Source organism: Aythya ferina, assembly GCF_964211825.1.
Source record: "Aythya ferina genome assembly, chromosome: 5".
NCBI classification, from domain to species: Eukaryota; Metazoa; Chordata; class Aves; order Anseriformes; family Anatidae; genus Aythya; species Aythya ferina.
This window is the reverse complement of record NC_140301.1, coordinates 14,677,255-14,697,069: the sequence shown is the minus strand read 5'-3', so window position 1 is coordinate 14,697,069 and position 19,815 is coordinate 14,677,255. Positions and strand designations below refer to the sequence as shown.

The 19,815-nt window shown below is 33.8% G+C and overlaps 1 protein-coding gene across 13 annotated transcripts in view; it reads right to left on the bottom strand.

The window, feature by feature from the left end:
• Positions 1–19,815, bottom strand: part of LRRC4C (leucine rich repeat containing 4C) — a 510,287-nt gene that overhangs the window by 211,398 nt on the left and 279,074 nt on the right. For 11 of the 13 annotated variants that reach the window (XR_014693267.1, XR_014693268.1, XM_084519873.1 and 8 more), the window contains one exon: positions 6,187–6,324. The exons of 1 other annotated variant lie outside the window; for it this stretch is intronic. The gene's annotated coding sequence lies outside the window, so the exon portion shown is untranslated. Of the gene's footprint in view, positions 1–5,139; positions 6,325–19,815 lie in introns of those variants that run through there. One more of the 13 variants, XR_014693269.1, reaches the window with a different exon arrangement.

The window sequence follows — 19,815 nt, the reverse complement described above, 5'->3', positions numbered from 1 at the left end:
CATTTCTTTAAAATATGCATTCATACTCAAGTAACCAGCCGATACCAAAAGGAAGTTTTCTTTCATGGACAATATGAGTTTCACAACTCATATCTGCTTGATCGGGGGAAATGCATGCCAGTCAAGAGTGGGACTGTGTCCTCATACTTTCTTTACAAACCGTATACATCTGGTGTGAAGGACAGGGGACAACAAGAACAAGGAGATGGAATCTATATTATTAAAAGTGAGTGAATACACTGCTGCATTTCACAAAAACACAGTTAAATGACTTTCCCCCATTCTTCTCTCCTCCTTGTTATTTTGCTTTTTGATTGTTCAGTTGCATCAAGTTTGCATTTTACTAGAACTATAAGCTTGTGTAATCACTGGACTAATCTTATGAGTGATTTTCCCTGTCATATTGGCAGGATTCCAGAAAAAGCATTACAGTAAACATTATGGGTTTCGTTTATCTTTTTTTTTTTTTTTTTCTTGCAAACTTACACACAAAGCTAGACTTCGTATAACCCAAAGCTATAAGGTTCCAAACATCTGAGAATTTCCTGTTAATGCAATTGCTGAAGAATTATAGATTGATTTAACACTATCAACTATTGCTGATATAATACAATTGCTAATACTCCTAACTATACTGAGTAGAAGTAACTTTCATTTGCCAAGGAATGGGAGAAATCAGATTAACAGTAATACTAAAGTATAATAGAGCACAGTATTTTGATACTAAAGGAGATAAAGATGATACTCTTACGGTTTCACAAATAATCTGATGACATTGCTAAAACATAAAAAGCATAGTGGATTAAAATCTTACCTCCAGAAAAAGAACAAAGAGATTACTGAATAATAGAAATATTTCCATAAAGTTAGAAAACAATAAGTTTACAGACATACAGAACTCACTGAATTTAAACCGGTAATTTCATAGAATCATAGAACAGTTAAAGAGAGAAAGAGAGAGAGATGAGATTAAAAAGATTAATAATGATGAGATTTAGAAGAATAGAATCATAGACGTCCCCGCCATGGGCAGGGAAATCTCCCACAAGACCAGGTTGTCCAAAGCACCATCCAACCTAGCCTTGAACACCTCCTGGGATGGAGCATCCACAGCTTCTCTGGTCAACATTTTGCAGTGCCTCACCACGTTGACTACAGAATTTCTTCCTTAAATCTAATCTTAATCTCTTTCAGTTTAAAACCATTACCCCTTTTCCTGTCACTACATACCCAAGAAAAAGTCCCTCCCCAGTTTTCCTGTATGCTCCCTTTAGGTACTGGAATGCTCTATAAAGTCTCCTTCAAGCCTTCTCTTCTCCAGGCTGAACAACCCCAACTGCCCTGGCCCGTCTTCATAGAAGAGGTGATCCAGCCCTCTGATCATCCTTGTGATCCTCCTCTGGACTTGTTCCAACACATAGTTTGTTATTTTGTTATCAATATTCTATTTATGTTATCTGTCTACTGAAAAGCTGTAATTTTCATGTGTGCTGATTACGACAATGGCAGATAGAAAGTACTTTTATAAAAAATATTGAAAATTAATTCACTGTCCATCTTTTTTATTATCTTAAGATGTTCTTTATGTGTACTAAGACTCAGTAAATGGTAAGCGAGTCTAAATATGCACTCAGAATCAACTGGGTAGATTTGTTCCAAGTGTCCATACAATGTTTTCTACATTGTCACACTGCATCTTGTATTATTACTGCAATATCTTGGAGGGAAATTGTAATGCACTGCCATAGCTCTCAGCTTTGAAGATCCCATGGAGGTCATAGCTAACCCAAAACTGTGGGAGGCAGCAAGGTAATTCCTGCTCAGCACATTTCAGTAATATCACTTGATGGATCTCACTAAAATTAATCATAAAGCCTGGTTTGAATGAATTGGTGAGTTACACTGAAATATCAACAAACTGTATAGATAGATTCAGTTTTGAAAGGGAAGTATCAATAAGATTATCTATCATGGCACCATCAAATTCCCCAAACTAAGGCAGTCTGCACAGTGTCTATTAAAATTAAAAGCAAAAAAACCTTAATCAGAAACAATAAAAAATAATACTGACTCTAATTCTGATGACAACCAAGGTAACAAGTTGTTCCCATGGTGCAGAATGTCCACGAGAGATGCATGTAAAACGTGCTAGCCTTTTACAAATACAGGCTAACTGAATGGTAAATACTAAGGAAACAAGAACAGAGCAATATGGCAGACAAACACAAAGAGACTATTGAACCAGAGTGTTGATCTCAGTACACCAGTGGTTTTCACACAGGAAGAAAATTATTACAAGCACCATGAAAGGAATAGCTATATAGAGATCATTTAAAGAATTCAGCTCTGTACACATTTGTGGAGAACTCATTGCCATCATAAAGGTTGGTCTGGGAGAAAAAATTCTCAAGAAGCAACTTCATGCTACCAGAAAGGGTATATTTTCAAAAGTAGTGAATTATAATTGGTAAGGTAGGGGTAAATATTTTCAAGCAGAATAAAAGTTGATGCTTAACAGACAGGTAGAATGGAGTAGCAATGTTCCAAATAAAGGCGAGTATGAAAATTCAAATTTGCCAGCATTATCATCACATGCATTCTTCAATATATTTTTATTTATTTATTTATTTTAATTATTTTCTGGAACTCTCTGCATACCACAAACATGAACCAGAATATTCTCATATTTCCCTATATAAATGCATGGACTAAATATCAATTAATACATAAATTTCTAAAATCAATTACAGTAGACATGTAAACAAAGTAATAGGTCACTGAGTATTAGATTGGCAAAAATAGTCACTGAAAATCTGTATTTCTTCATGTACAGAATAGTTGATGGTTGTGCTAACTTCTGCTGTACTTCTTCTGCCTACATGTCTTAACACTTATCTGGTTGCATCAACATGACTTTATTTCCATTCCTACCTTCTGAACATATTCCTAAAAGCTAAGCGTATGCCAGTTCTACTTAGAGATAACATGTGCATAAAAATAACTTCTGCCATATGAATATCCATCATTCAGAACCTAGAGTGATCACCACTACCTTTAAAAAATGTAGAGAGAAATAAAGGGAAAAAAAATGAATGACATTTCATAATTCTTTATATGAAATTAAAAGGATAATTTAAAAAGAAAAAGGCAAGCTTCTGGCTATTGCATAGTTCAAGTAACCATTTAACACAGAACATTCTTACACATACAATCATTTAAGATACATATTTCCAAAAATATATTTTATCTATAGTTCTATCCATATATGAAAATATAGGAACTGAACTCCTGAAATCCTTAGTGTCCTAGCTTCCACTGACTTTGAATTTGCAAGAAATTAAGTGTTGGGAATCAGGTCAATAGCTCAAAGTCATAACCAACAGAGAATCAGCATCATAACCTCCTTAAACCAATATATTGTCCCAGAAGAAGCAATCACTGGCTGAAGCTAAGAAAAAGTTCTTTATTTACTTCACTTGCAAGTCCTCATTTCCCTTGATCCAAACTGAATCCTGTTTTACAGTTAAAAAAATACACAAGCCTACTGAGGTTTTACTGACCCAATAGGCTCTAAAAATACCCCTGAGATTCCTTGGCATTTGGTCTTACTTGTGACCTTTATTTTCTAGGAAGGATTATTATTACCTCCCTGCACTGTACATTTCCCTACAGGATATCACCAACCTTATGTCAGTCTTGCTCAGGGGGTTCTCATATACAGCTTGAACAGTTCTTCACATACTTCTAGTTTTCACTGAAAATTATGTACCATTTACTTTTATATTTATTCCTAGTTTATTTCAATTAAATGTAGAGTTCTAACATGCAGTTAAACACACTAACATATAAAATACAGAGACTTGCTGGTATCAATAATTTAAGAGTGCTTAATTTTTATAAAATCACACATATTCGGGCAAATTTGTGAATCAAGGCAGTAAAATATAATATTTTTAAAGACCTTTCCAGCCTTGCAACTAATTATTTTGCTATATAGCATTTTGTGTGATGCTCCCGTGATAATACACTTGACAGTGAACCTTTGATCCTCAATCCTCCCCTGCACTTAGCTCATTAATTCATCTTCAGAGTCTATACTTCTGTCTCATAAGCCACTGCAGAGCCTCATTGTTTACTTTATTTCAGTAACCCTCACCCTCTGTTCCATCATATGGGAAATACTCGTTTATGAACATCTAAGTTATGATATCATATAATTTTAGAGAGTTGGAAAAATGAAACTGGGAGGAAGGCAGGTAGGAACTTAAAAAAGATAAAAAGAAAAAACAGAGAGGAAAAAAAAGAGTTATCAATTTCAAGTAATATATGTCAAGGATCTGGAATCAGACTGAACAGAGATCCCTGACACAAGTGATGCTAATAGAATAAATATCTACATTAGAGAGTCAGTCGTGACTCTTTTATTCTATATCTAATTTTTATTCTAATAATTAATTCTAACTATTCTAATTCTCCTTTTCAGAGAAAGAAGGACCAAATATCAAACCAGTCAATTCTTTATCCATCACATTTTCATACTTACCAGATTTAGAAATTCATTTAGAATTTCTATCATTCTTTTAATATCATGTATTCAACAAGTTAATACTAACCAATGTGAATTTATTTAATTTTAGCTCATCACTATCTCTGAAAGTCTCTGATAGTACTGCATCAACACACCAAAAAGTGTTAAAATGTCTCTAGCAGTCTCCAAAATACAACATTCACCACTGTCCATTAATTTCTAGTACTGTTAGTAGAGAACAGATTAATATTTTACTATAAGGCTTATTAAAAAAGCTTTTCTTCAGTAAAATGATTTCCTATATATTTTAAAAATAACAAAAAGAAAAAAAAATCTTTATAAGAAAGCAATGATTTTCTCTGAAAACTGAAAACAAATTTTCCTTTGGCAGGGGGTGGGGGTAATTGAAAAAGAATAAAAATTTATAGTATTAATATTTCTATTTTTGCCTGTTTTTTACCTGGAAAGCTTTTGTGGAAACCTGTATGGTCATGAAACTCACAACCCATTTTGTTTCCTCACTTAATAGCAAACTAAGAATGTAGGTAAAAGCTCAGAAACTTCCTCTAATACAAGGAAAAACATCATTAGGACTGATTCTTCACTACCACAAGGTTTCAAAATCCATTTAATTACTTGAAAGCAATGTAAAATGCCTATTCCAATGCTGGTATCAATCACAATACAATTTTCACAATTAGGACTTGTACAGAGATACAAAGAAGTGAAACATCAGACCCACAGTACTGAAAGATCTTTTATATCCTAAATTTCTCCCATGACTCAGTATCCCCCTGTACAAATACAAAATGCACGATTGTACTAACATCAACATACTTGCTGCCCCCCATCTCCTAAACTGCATACACATTTTTCTGAATATTACTCAATACTTGTTTTCTAGATGTTTTATTAAATAACTCTTTACTAAATAGATTATAAAATCTATTGCAGATAGATTACAATCTATTACAAAATTTGGCTATGTATAATGTTGTTTGCTATGATTCAGCTAGTTCACATAATTATCAGAATACATTCAGAAACTTTGCTGTCATGCCCTTTCTGTTACAGAGACGACTGCGCTACTACAATCCTCATATACTATGTTTAGGAATATATTTCTGATATCAAGATAATAACAAGAAAGGAAGCTGTAACATTTTAAAATTCATTCTATGTCACTAAAGCTTTTCCCTTTCTAGCTAAGAGTTAAACAGCATCCATCCTTGGTTTCATTTAATTGCTTTATGAAGATGCGAAAGTCAGAAAGAAGATCTCATGAAAGTTTTCCAAATAATTTCTTCAATATTGTTGAACTGATAGGCAGACCTAGCATATGCTTTAACCACAAACAAAGGTGACTGCAAGATTGACATAGATACCAAAAAAAACTTCTTCCCTGTAATTTACTTCTGCTACCAATGGAGAGCCTACAGTTATCAATTTACCAGTCAGTTTGAGATGTGTACAAGAAACTGATCACCAATCACCCTTTTAAATGTTTATTTGTTTGTTAATACAGTCATATGTGTTTATATAAAGAGGTACAGATGAAGCAGCCAAGAATGAAGTTTGGAAAAAAGGTAACAGCAGACTTAAGCAGACATGCAACATTAATGAATGTAAAAAGGAAGGAAAGTGATTTTTCAGTTTACCTGTCCTCAGTAATTCATGGTACAATTAATTATCTTCCACGCCAAAATGTATTTCATTTAGTTTCTCAAATGGCATGCCGTATCTTAGGATATTTCCATATTAATAATCTCCATTGCACATTCCTTTTTTCTGGCAACCTGTGTGTGTTAGGGGGAAAAAAATAATATTTTATGGTGCATTGTGTCTCATGCTGATACAGCACCAGATTTTATCACATTGTTTATAGTATACATATGTAAGAATATCATGACTTAATAATGAAATAGAAACACCATTGAAGTATTGGTTCTTAATATTTCTTAGGCAGACCATCTGAAATATATGATTTATAAACATAGAGAAAGAGAATTAATTTTGTTTTAACTAGAGGTTAAATTTGTTCAACTAGAATTATTCTTTTCTTCCAACTTCATCAAAAATAATATAATGAAGTACTTGTTCACCACAGCATGGGCAGGCTAGAGTACACTACTACCTACAGTAGTACTACCTACTGTAGCACCAGTTCCAGACCTCAGAAAAAATATTTATCAATTTCTGAGCTGTATACATTGATGTGTTGGATATTTTTTCCTACCACCCTCCCTTTTATCTGCCTGAAGGACAAATCTTTTCATCAGTCTGCTTCCAATTTGGTTTTATAGATATGTGAGAACTGTTAATGGCTACTTAAATATTTTATTCATCTGAAACTACTTTGCACTGCAGAACAACAAAAATCTAAGGAAGGCATATACAATGTAAAGCTATGTTAATTTTTGCATTTGTCCAAATATTTCTACCTGACAATGTAATTTTCCTTTTGAAGTAAAAAAAAAAAAAAAAAAAAAAAAAAAGCATTTGGTACTAAATGAAAAGGTAATTAGTTAACCAACAGATCACAGATGTATGGTATCTGATAAGTTAATATGAAAACCCAAATCTTTACATAAAAAACGATGAAACGATGATTGGATTTGAATTCCAGGAGGCTCATTTCTTCTCTGTTTGAATGAAACGTCTGAAGGAAAACTCGAGAGAGAACAATATGGTAGCTTTACAATTACCTTATAAGTAATAAAAATTTGAGATATTATAATATTGCAGTTTCCCTTTGAAATTTCAGAATTACAACAGCACACATCACTAACCTCTGTACATCATATTTCATTGGTTATATATAATCCTTCTGAAAATGATGTGTCTAGATAATATACAGTACATTTTGACACAAGTCATGTTTTCTCAATGGTGATTTAGTATCCTAGGCATAGATTATGACCTGCTTTTATTAACTTAGTGTGATCCACTGGATTTATTAATCATCTCAAATAAAATTACTAGGTTCTTGCCTCTGCTGACTCCTTTCTATGTAGAGAATAAAAATAGCCTCAGGATCTAGTAAAGCAATTAAATATTTAAAACTGGAGTGATATAATGGTTTCATACCATCAGAAAATGGTTTTCATACCACTTGGGCACTGATATTAAAAATAAATACATTCTTCATCAAATGTGTAGAATATAAACATATAATTATATTCAATATTAAAGAAAAAATAAATTGCGAAGGGAACATAAATGTAAAAAGATAAGAAGATCTATTATTTAAAGTGAGGGAAAAAAACTTTATCCATATGCCTACACCACTGATACATTATTCACCTTCCATAAGAAATGAGAATAATCAGGGGACAAAAATAGAAAAATGATACAAAAATTCATCAAACATATCCACAGTCACAGTTTAACTTACTAGTATATACAGAAAAGCTACAAAGATTATGGTTTTGTTCTTTATTAACAAGATCATTCAAAAACCTTGGAAGTTTGTTGATAAAGTTTTAGAAAATAAGTTTTTGGAATAATCTTGTTGATAAAGTTTTAGAAAAGCCATAGCAGAACCCTAGAGATAAAATTTACTCCTGGGCTGCATGAAGATCAGAATTTGGCCAAATGTTAGCACTAAAATTATGAGAGTTGGTCTGCCAAAGGAAAACAGGAGGTATGTTTCATCTTGCAAAAATGCTTTAATAAATTTTAAATGAACTTCAAATATTTTATTTGCCATCATTATTTTATCTTTCACAAGGATGTTATGAACTACCTTTGGCAGCTGTACAGAAATGGGATGAGATTCCCTTCTACAGAACAGATTCTTTACACAAAAAATAGCGTATAATTCCCTAATTCCATAGTTACAGAAATATTTGCCATTTGGTATTAAACGTACTAAAGTATTGCTTCAATTAAAAACTTTCTTAATCTATCCTGTCTTCTTTAATATAAATAAAATTTATCACAAAATAATTTAGCATGTAATAAACCAGCTTTATCAGTTAATCCAGCTTTATCAGTACAATCATTTTTGAAGGTTAGCTGAAGTTTTTCAACAACAGCAAAAAATTCACATTCACCCTTGTATTGTATATAGTGGTAACTATCAACTATTGTTCAATTCCTACTCCGCTTTCTAGCAAAATTCGGACAAAAGATAGTGCAATGGTTACAGATTAGACTGTGACTTTGAATACTGAGATTCTTTTCCTAATTCAGACATATGTTTAAACTGGATCACCAAAGGTGGTAAATGGGCATTATATATAGAAAAGCATTGTGCAGATGGATTTTATTGTTCAGCCTCTGTTTTCTAATTGTAAAATGGCAGTAGTAATTCAATGTATAATTTACTTCATCTTTTTACTTGTATACCATAGTCAACTGTTTGCAGCGGTAACAATTTGACACTGATACTTTCATAATAAAAGTAGTATCAACAGTAATCTTCTGACAGTCAAACAAGTATTATTATATAATTGCAACTGAGGAACCACCTGCAGTATAAATACAATTAGATATATGGTTAATTACTAATCAGTTTTCATTCCATATTTGGGAATTATTGACTCATAAGAATCTCTAAAGGTCCTCTGAAAATCTTCTAGTCCAAACTCCACTGCTTCACAATTTCAATTACAGCAGGTTGCCAAGGACCATGTTCTGTCATGTTTTAAGTATTTTAAAGGATGGAGACTCCACAGCCTCTCTTAGCAACCTGTGCTAGCATTTGACAACCATAGCAATAAAATTTTTTTCTTCTCATTTTTAAATTTAATTTTCTGTATTTCTATTTATGCCTATTGCCTTTTGTCTTTCCAGAGGATACCGTAGAGTATAGTTTGGCTCTTTCTTCCTCACCCCATTCAGGTATTTATATATATTGATAAGATTGCCTTTGGACCTTCCCTTCACCAGCCTAAGTACTTCTAGCTCTCCTTGATGCAGACTAGGATGTTGTTGGCCTTGTCATAGGGCTCATGTTCACGTTTACAACATGCTGGCATATTCCATTTGGCATCCATTGGGACTCTCAGACCCTCTTCAGCAAAACTGCATTCCAACCTGGTCCCCAGCCTGTACTGCTGCCTAGGTTTATTCAACACAAGGTTTGTGATTTTGCATTTCCAGCTGTTAAATTTTACAAGATTCCTGTCAGACCACTTCTCCAGTCAGTTCAGATCTCCCTGAATGGCAGTACAATCATCCAGTCTATCAATCATTCCTCCAATTTCTCACCTGCACACCTGTTGAGGGTGCATTCTGTCTGATAATCCAGATTATTGATGATGATGTTAGATGGTATTGGACCCAGAATTGGCCTGTAGGGTACATAACTAATGACTGGCCTCCTGCTGGACTTGTGTATGTCCAACTAGTTCACATGTTTCTCCAAGCTGATACTCCTCTAACGAAGGTAAGTCTTTCCTACAGACTTTCCCATTTGCCAGGGAACCAGGACCCTATATCTAAATAATCCAGTATCTTAAGCAAAATTACTTATATTCTATGCCCATAAATCTACTAAACATCTACTAAAAAGCATCTATATCATTATATATCCGGCTTGCCTGGCCACATCTATGCATGCTACAAACAAACAAACGAACAAACAAACAAAAAAGAATGAAATACAGCATAAGATATACACTCAAACATTCACATTTAATAGATACTAACATCTTACTTCAAAGATTGAAATACAAATTACATGCAATATTAGAAACTACTCTAAGATACAGAACAGTAGTAGATAATTACTTAAGCTCAATTTCTGTGAGCCTGACAGGAATCATGTGCCACTTCATAGAAAATAAGAAAGAAATTGTTTTGCTTTGAAAAGAAAGGGCATTGTCGCCTTTCTTTCCATTTTCAATTATCAGAAAAGAAACATTTTTGGTAAGAAACATATGGTCATTCTGAGTTTGTCTCTTTCTTCTGTTGCTTCACAATTCCTTCACAAATGCCTTCAGCCTCAAGATCAAACACTAAAACTACCACTACTCAAGATCAAACATTAACCTGCCACCACTGAGATGCCATATTAATTTTCAAAAGAAACACATTTTTTGGTTTACACAGAGAAAAGATAATTGAATGTTGAGCTCTTTAGAGCAAATTCCCTGAAGCCAGGTTTCAAAGGTATCTATAATGTTTTGAGGAAGTGCTATTAAAGTGAGAATTTTGTTTGTTTGTTTCTCCTGCTCTCTCACAGAATACTATTTCCTGATCATGTTCCTATAATATAACAGTCACTGAAAAAAAAAAAAAAAAAAAAAGATTGGCCTTTCATCCATCAGAAGCATAATATTTTCTTGTTACAACGCCTACTGTACCTCTACTGTATTTCAACAGCCTGTTGGTGTCTCAAAACTTTAAATTAATTTTTTGACCCTTTAATTTCTAACTCTGATTTAGCTCTGCTTTCTGGTAGTTTGACAAGATGTGCCATTACATTCTATTTCCTGCTTTATAAATGCTATGTCTCAGTCTGATGAGATCATCTTTTCACCGTTTCTACAGCAAAGACTGAGTAAAGAAATGATTGAGTAAGGAAAAATGGTCTCATCCATCTCCATTTTTTATTTAAATGAAACCAGATACCTTATTTTCACAGTCCTGCTCATCCCTCACAAAAATAACAAGGTCTAATTATTTCATGTTACACATTTTCACAGACAAGTTAGAAAAAATAATCTTATATATATATAGCCTCTCTATATATAATCTATATAAAATTATATAAATTTATATAATATCTATAAATCTATATAAATTTATATAGATTATATAGAGAGAGGCTATATATATATATATATATAATCTAATATATTATTGGACCCTGATGAGCGTTGACTGAGAACTAATCATTTGGTTATTCTTTCATCATGCATATCATTACAAATTTGTGTACCTGTGAAATAGATAGTGTTCTGCAAATTCATGTAGTTATCCAGAATTTTCTAAATAACATGATTTTTCATCACTTTGTGCTGGGCAGCTTCCTTGTTTCATACTGACTCTATCCTGAAAAGAGTTAGACTACTATACAGAACAGGTCAGAGTATGGCGACTGGATTGGGCTTATATTTCAAATAGTCACAGTTACAGAACATGGCATAAAATGTGCACAAATATCTCTTTTACTTATACCCGGGGGGGATAGAGATTAAAATTTATTTCCTATACTGTAATTCTGACAAGGACTTCTAGTATATTCATTGAAGTGAATTTAATTGAAGTGAATTCAATGCACCATTGAAGTTTAGGTTGGATGTTAGGAAGAACTTCTTTACCGAAAGGGTTGTTAGACATTGGAACAGGCTGCCTAGGGAAGTGGTGGAGTCACCATCCCTGGAAGTCTTTAAAAGACGTTTAGATGTAGAGTTTAGGGGTATGGTTTAGTGGGGACTGTTAGCGTTAGGTCAGAGGTTGGACTCGATGATCTTGAGGTCTCTTCCAACCTAGAAATTCTGTGATTCTGTGATTCTGTGATGTGAGTTCACTCAGCACTGAATTAAGAATTTTTGAAATGTTTTAGTTTTTTTCTTTCTTAATCATGACGTTCATGCACTCACATGAAGAAATGCCTTGCACATATGAACCGCTACATAGCTTTTAGAGATAAGAGTTTCCAGCCATGTAAAACTAAGACAAGTTGATAAAACAGTTATTATACATGGCATAGGATAGAGACCAAACCTTAGGCAGTTTTTCAGTGATGTTCCTTTTATTCTGCCATTGCCTTAAACTACCTGATTTTTATTTTTATGTTTTTGGAGGTGGTGGGGATTAGTTTTCCATTCTCAGTGGTATTTGTTTCCCTCCTACGTAAAGTCTAGAGCTACTACTCCATCCCTAAAAAAATAAAAAGCAATGACACTGCAGTGGTAGTTAACTTTTGCTGCCATGAACCACACTTTTTTAATTCATTCTCCAGTGTCTGGCATTTGGTGGAATCATCGACACCTGTGCAGAAATTAACATAAGTGTACACTGAACCCAAATCAGAGTAAGAACATTTTAAACCTGCCCTACACAGGTGTAAAGATGTTACAAGGAAGAGTGGAAATTGCTGTTTTTAATTATGGGGCTATCCATCACAGCCAGGGATGCATTTGCTTCCAAAAGATGACTGCAGCAGGAGAGCTTCCCCCTCATCCTTGCTGTGGAAGCCACATGGTCCAAACAAATGGGAAGGAGCACCGCCAGCTGATTCAGAGTGCCCTCTTCGAGGCACAAAAGGTTTCCTCAGAGGAAATCTCACATCATGTTCAGATCTGTCCCTTCAGCTTCTAAATGTAACAGAAACAGCTTGAGATGCATTGGCTTTGCAATAGACTGGGAAGCAGGGCACTGCAGCAGAGCTTACTGGTTGTAAAAGCTTTTAAAGGATGTTTTACATATACTGTTTGCATGAAATTGCAATGTATAGACTAATGCTATTTTAAGTAATTTTTTGCTCACTAAAACTAAATCAAAATATGACACATTCTGAAATATGAATGTACGCACTTGTGCTTACATCAAAATAACTGAAGATATGAGTCATTACTGGGTTTCATACAGATTTATATCTGGCCCTAAGTTGTCTTCATGTACTCTGTGACAGCTGCTATTCAATTTTAAGAGGCAAAAGAGATGAAACTTCTGGACACAGTAAAAAGACATATCATAGTTACTATTTACACACACAGAAATGGAAACTATTTTCCACACTGAGATTTATAAATTCAGATGATTTCATTTATCTGGACAGGGCAATATTTGGTTTTATTCAGAATGCATTAAAAAAGAAGTGGCTAAGCCTGAAAGATTTTATACTTAAGTGGCTTTAAAAATAAACTTTGTTTCATTATATATCCATTATCATATCATTATTAAATGTTTATATATTATTATATATTTATATACCATTATTATATATTAATTATCAATGCAACAATCTAAGTCACGTGATATATTCTCATACACTCAGAATTCACAAACATCTAAAATTTTAGTCCACAGCTAATCAAAGAAAGATAATTCTTCATGTCATAAATATACAGATATAGATAAATGATATTCAGGCAAGTAATACCCTACAACCAGATTATCCTGAGGTTACAGTAATTGCCATTATATTTTACCAATGCCTTGGAAACAGTATTTGAGTATCTTAGTAGGATGATGGAATAAAAAGGATTGTATTACCTCTCTATTAAAGCAGTATATGTTCAGGATTAAAGATATGTGGAAACATGTTCTGCAATTCCTGAATATAAGACAGGTTCTTATTTTTGAGGAAGGAATCATATTATCATTGCTACTAAGATATGACTGGAATTAAAAACAAAACAAGCAAGCAAATCAATAAGCATACAAACAACTGAAAGCCTGTAACCTAAACTTTTACTGAAATATCTTGTCCTTATTTTCATTTGCAGGTTTACAGACATGTCTTTGTATTTCCTACAAATCAATCCATGTGTACTAGAAAAAGCATACATCAAGCAGTCTAAAAATCAGTTTTCTCAAAAACATTTGATCCATAAATGATGCCTAACTGGATCAAGCCAGTACATCTTATCTTCTATACAAGCCCTTCACAGGCTACATTACACAGCAAGGTGCCATATGGTTCTCCATATTTTGTAATATGCAGTTCAGAGTGGCATATCAAAGCGCATTTTTCAAACATCTCCATTTCCCACCCTCCAGAGACTCATTTCAACTTACAGATACTTCTCACTGATATAGATAAAGTAGAGAAGATTAGGTAGATTAATAATAATAAGGTAGAGAAGTATAATTATTAGTATATTTATTAGTATTATTAGTATAATAATTATTAATAATAATAAGGTAGAGAAGATTAGGTAGAGAAAGCACAGAAGACATCATAAAGTAACATTGAACGCTTCTGGTTGAAAAGCCAATTCTTTGTTTTTAATCAGTATTTATTTCAGTATCCTTGTAGACTACAGATTAGGTTAAACAGAAGAAGAAAGCTTTTTGTTTATTTATTTATTTATTCTTCCTTAGAACGTACTGGATTACTTTCCCTTCCATCTTCTTCTCCTCCTTTTCCCAGATTCAACTATGAACAGAATCCCTCCTAAGAGGGTCAAAACAAAAATCTGAACTCCTTTAAAAAAAGTAAAAATAACCCAAAAAATGAAGTTACCAGACACATAAAGGTAAAGCAAAAAAAGCACACAAACTATAACAACCATAATAAGGACTACAGCGGCTTCGTATACAAAAGATAAAAGATTTTATCAAGCCTTTGTCCTTGAGTTTCCACAGAGGTGAATTACTATTTCAACAATTTGTCACCTTCTAATCATGATGTTTTCATGATGCAGACGAACTGAGGATTAGACATAACTGCCCCTGCAAAAACGAACCTGAGAAAAAGATCAGCATGCATTGCATTGATCCACAAAGCACTCAGCAGAAAATGAACACATATTGACCAATGAGTGGAATAATGGCTTTGTTGACAAGCTCAGTGAAGTTCTGTCTCTGCAACTAAGTGGATGGAGAGATAAAAAGACCAACATATGATGAAAATCATCACCCTATCACCTCTTTTCACTGCCTGTCTTACACAATCATCCACCTTCAGCCACACACATGGCCAGCTGGCCTCAAAGGAAGGATGGCACATCACTTTTGAACACGATTTCTTTGCTTTTCTGATCACAGCTGATACGAACGCACTTCTCTCTTCAGAAAATTGCTCTATCACTTTTTGTAATAATTAATAACACTCCTCTTCACATCTTAATTAAATTCAGATCAAGTCAGCAAATCCACAGTGGACTTATGGTCTCAATTTATCCTTGCAATATTGTAAGGTCCCATGAGTAGTATATAACTGCCAACATGTGAGTTGTATGCAACACTTCTAAACACACACATTGCATAAGAAGAAAAACAAAAGAATAAATCACTGTTGAAGATAGATACAAAGCAAAAAGGGGAGGAAGTATATGACAAGTGGATCCAAAGATCACAGAATCACAGAATTTTCTAGGTTGGAAGAGACCTCAAGGTCATCGAGTCCAACCTCTGACCTAACGCTAACAGTCCCCACTAAACCATTTCCCTAAGCTCTACATCTAAACGTCTTTTAAAGACCTCCAGGGATGGTGACTCCACCACTTCCCTAGGCAGCCTGTTCCAGTGCCTCACAACCCTTTCAGTGAAGAAGTTCTTCCTAACATCTAACCTAAAACTCCCCTGGCTCAACTTAAGCCCATTCCCCCTCGTCCTGTCACCAGGCACGTGGGAGAACAGGCCAACCCCCACCTCGCTACAGCCTCCCTTGAGGTACCCATAGAAAGCGATAAGGTCACCCCTGAGCCTCCTCTTCTCCAGGCTGAACAAGCCCAGCTCCCTCAGCCGCTCCTCGTAGGACTTGTTCTCCAGGCCCCTCACCAGCTTTGTCGCCCTTCTCTGCACCCGAAGATTAGATGGAATAAAAGACAAAGATGACATTTTTATTTTACATTTAAATAAATTTAAAGTAGCCTTAAACTACACTTTGAAAGAATTAGAAATTTTATCAAATGCATTAAAATATATCAACTCCAAAAGAAAATAACAACAGTTCTAACTTTTGTTTAATAGTTAAAATACTCAACAATGCAATGATACAGTCTTTATAATATTACACCATTGGAAAATACATGCTGTGGAGACAGCTCACTGCAGTGAAAACAAGACAATCTCGTAGTGGATAAAACTTTTAAACTCTACATTGTTAGTCTGCATACAGTCCATTAATCAGGAGTGTAGGTGTTGGGGATATTCAATGGTGAAGTGGCTGGGCTGTGCATACTGGAAACCCATACAGGGAACATTACACATGGATGCTAAGAAAGGAGATTATTCTGTCCTCTTATTTCAGCCTGTCCTATGAACCTTTATATGAACCTAAGCAGATTCATCTGGAAAACAAGAACATTCTATTCTAATAATAATAATCATCATCATCATCATCATCATCATCCTGGCTTTGATTTGTTTTTGAAAATGGCAAAACCAAAATTATCTAAATATATTTGAAATAGAGGGAGGGGAAAAAAGTTCAGTACCTTTATATAATCTATTGGCTCAGGCATATATTTGTTTGATTACAGATGAATAAATATAAGTTATATCAAAGATCAAAATATAATGGTATGTTCATTTGCTTCTGAAAGGGGAGAAAAAAAAATCTGTAAAAACTGCTGGGGGAACTGGGGAGTAAAGAAACAAAAAGAAGGAAAAAATAAGAGTTTATTTTTTAAAAAATGTATTAAAATAAAATATTAAAAAATATGTTAAAAAAAAAAAGGAAGGCACCTCTAAGCTACATTTTTCTTCCTGTTCTTATTATAAATTTGGTTTTAGGAAAGAGGAAAAACTCTACAGAGACCTTCAAAAAGAAAGAGACGTTTACGAACACCTGTTAACTTCACCATTGATTTGTTCCATTTCCCTAGTACTGCCTGAAACACTCCTACTATTCCTACTACATCCTTCTACTCACTGTCTAAATTACATACGTATGACATGATATTAGAACCAGACACCTTTCCCTGATAGGTAACATTCAGATACAAATAATGATTCTTCTTCTGTAGCAGTAATATGTTTGTTCTTTTGATGTATTTTTACAATGTTAACTCGAAATCCTCTTGCTCTCAGAACAATGTAAGAAATGACCATACATCTACAAATAATCCTGCCATTATCAAGACTTCTCTACAAGGTAAACCGGAAATCAAACCAATTCCATGTTCAAAAATTACTTTTCCTGATGAGTCGTTTTTTTGATACAGATGCCTGTCCACAGACAGTAGCACAAGGTATGTCATGTCTAACTTTCAATTAACAACTAGTTGTCCTAGGTCCATTATTAAAACTTTGAAAAATGATAAGAAACAATTAAAAAAGACACTAGGAAAAATATTGGATTATTATTATTATTTTTAATACGGTAGAGAAATACTAAGCATGGTAAATATATGTTAAGATTCTTCTAAAAATGCTTGATCTCCTCATTGTGCTTCAAAGAAAAAAATAACAATGGAGTGATGCAGTCATGTTCCTACGTTCAGTTTAATTTCCTAACTTTGTGGAGGAAATCAGATATAAAATATCTGTAACTTCGCAGAATGGTGATTTTTAGAGTTCGTCTCTATTCATGAATATCTGTTTGTGCATGTGATATTATAGATGAAAGTACCTATCGAAGTACATATCAACACTTGTCCTTCTGAGTAAATTTAATGAAGCTCTTCTTTCTGTAAGCTCAGGTGTTTAATTCACGTGTAGGTATTATATATCCATGTATATGAAGTGGAGAAACATATTGGTAACTTCTATAAAGGATAAGGAAGACTCCTAAAGTTGTAACATGGTTTGCATCTGAAAAAGTTTGGAGAGGTACAATTTTCTAATATAAAGACATATACACAAGAAAATAAATAATTTTTAAAATTATGAAAGGCAAGTTAAATCATCTGAATAATCTAAATCTAAATAATGAAAGAGCCATATTAAATATATATTTTATTCTTTCATATTGCATTGGGGGGAGGAAAAAAAAAAGAAAAAAAAAAAGGAAAAAAGGCCAAGAAATACTTTTCCGTATACTACGGAGTACTTTCATCTGTGTTTAGCATTTTCAATTCTAAGCATCAATGCTGATGATATCACTGAGTCAAATATTATGGCTAGATATCTAATTGCTGAATAACTGCATGGCTCAATACATCTGTGTTCATTAAGATGAAATCAAGAATAATCAACATTCCTGTCTGTGCAGCAAACAAACTGCTACTGGAATTATGGAGGTTTTTAAGTCTTGATAATCTCTCAAGCTTCCATATAGCATTGTGGGTTCTTTTGCAGGGCTTCTTCTGAGGTATCAGATCAGACATGGCTAGTGAAACTGAATCAAGAGATTGAGAAATGGCTCTTGATTTTGTGTGTATGAAATGACAAGAACATATTCCTACCATATCTTTGTTCTTGTTGTTGTTTTAATAGGAAAATAAGGAGCAGAATTTAAAGTATTACCACCTAAGCTTGAATCACTGATTTTGTATACCTAGAAATATCACTACAAAATGACACAGAGATAAAAAAGCATAACAAGTGCATCTCCAGTACCACACTTAAGTACTTTGGCTAGATCTAACCTATTATCTATTTATTGCATGTAACCTTATGTATCACTGAATGACTCACAGAGCTAAAATAATAATTGTAAAAATATCTGAATTTCATGCAGGATTGACAGCCCTGGAGACTTGTCTTCTCTTTATTCACAGAGCAGAAATGGTATAAGTAGCTGTACTACAAGCTTTTTCTCACCACCACCCACTTTGAGAGACTATTGTTAAAGGTAAATGACTTCTCAGTTTTACAGGATGATGCCTCCAGCCTTGAGTCATCTCTGGCCTCTTTTGCAGGCTTGATAAGCACTTCCATTTCAAACTGAATTTCAAAGAAATTAAGGAAAACTTGAACCTGTGGGAAGGAGGATAAACAACTCCTTGTTGTGCTGAACTGAGATACACTAGGTTCTAGGCACCTAAATTAGCAGTTATCTTGTACAAAAAGAAATCCTTTGATTCACAACTGAGATCACAAAAGGAAGTCAGTCAACTAATTGCTGTTAGGTACTAAATACACTGAAAATGAAGAAAAGTATACTGCAAGAAAATAAACTGATTATATCCATTTTGTAAAGTGGAAGACTTAAGAACCAGCATAGGCATTTCATCAGTGTTAGTTCAACTAACCAATCACGTATATTGATGACATAACATCTGGGCAATTCTTAACTCTGTTAGGTAAATATGTGAATTTGGTTCAAAGCTTTATTAAGGATTTTAATCTGATCAAAGGGAGCATAATAAAATAGCAGTGAAAGCCCAACTTCATTTCAATCAGCTAATACAGTAAAGTCTCACAAGTGTGCAGTAATCTTTAACAATACAAATTTAAGTTTCTTCTCTTTTGCAACTGTGCTAAAGTCAAAATATCATTCAGAGTTAGACAGGGAAATTGCCTGGTATCACTCCGCTAAAATTGTGGACATAATGGCGTTCTGAAGAAAATACCTTTTCACCATTCCTAAAACAGAAAATGAATCACTACAAAAACATTTCTAGAGAAAATGCTGCCATGTTTATCTATTTCAAGATAAAACTTTGACTAATATAAGTATTTCAGAAGCATACATCCATAATAGATGCAAAGATACACAACATCACCTTTCTGTAAAAAGGTCTTATTAAGATTAAACTTGCCCCTGAGGCAAATGT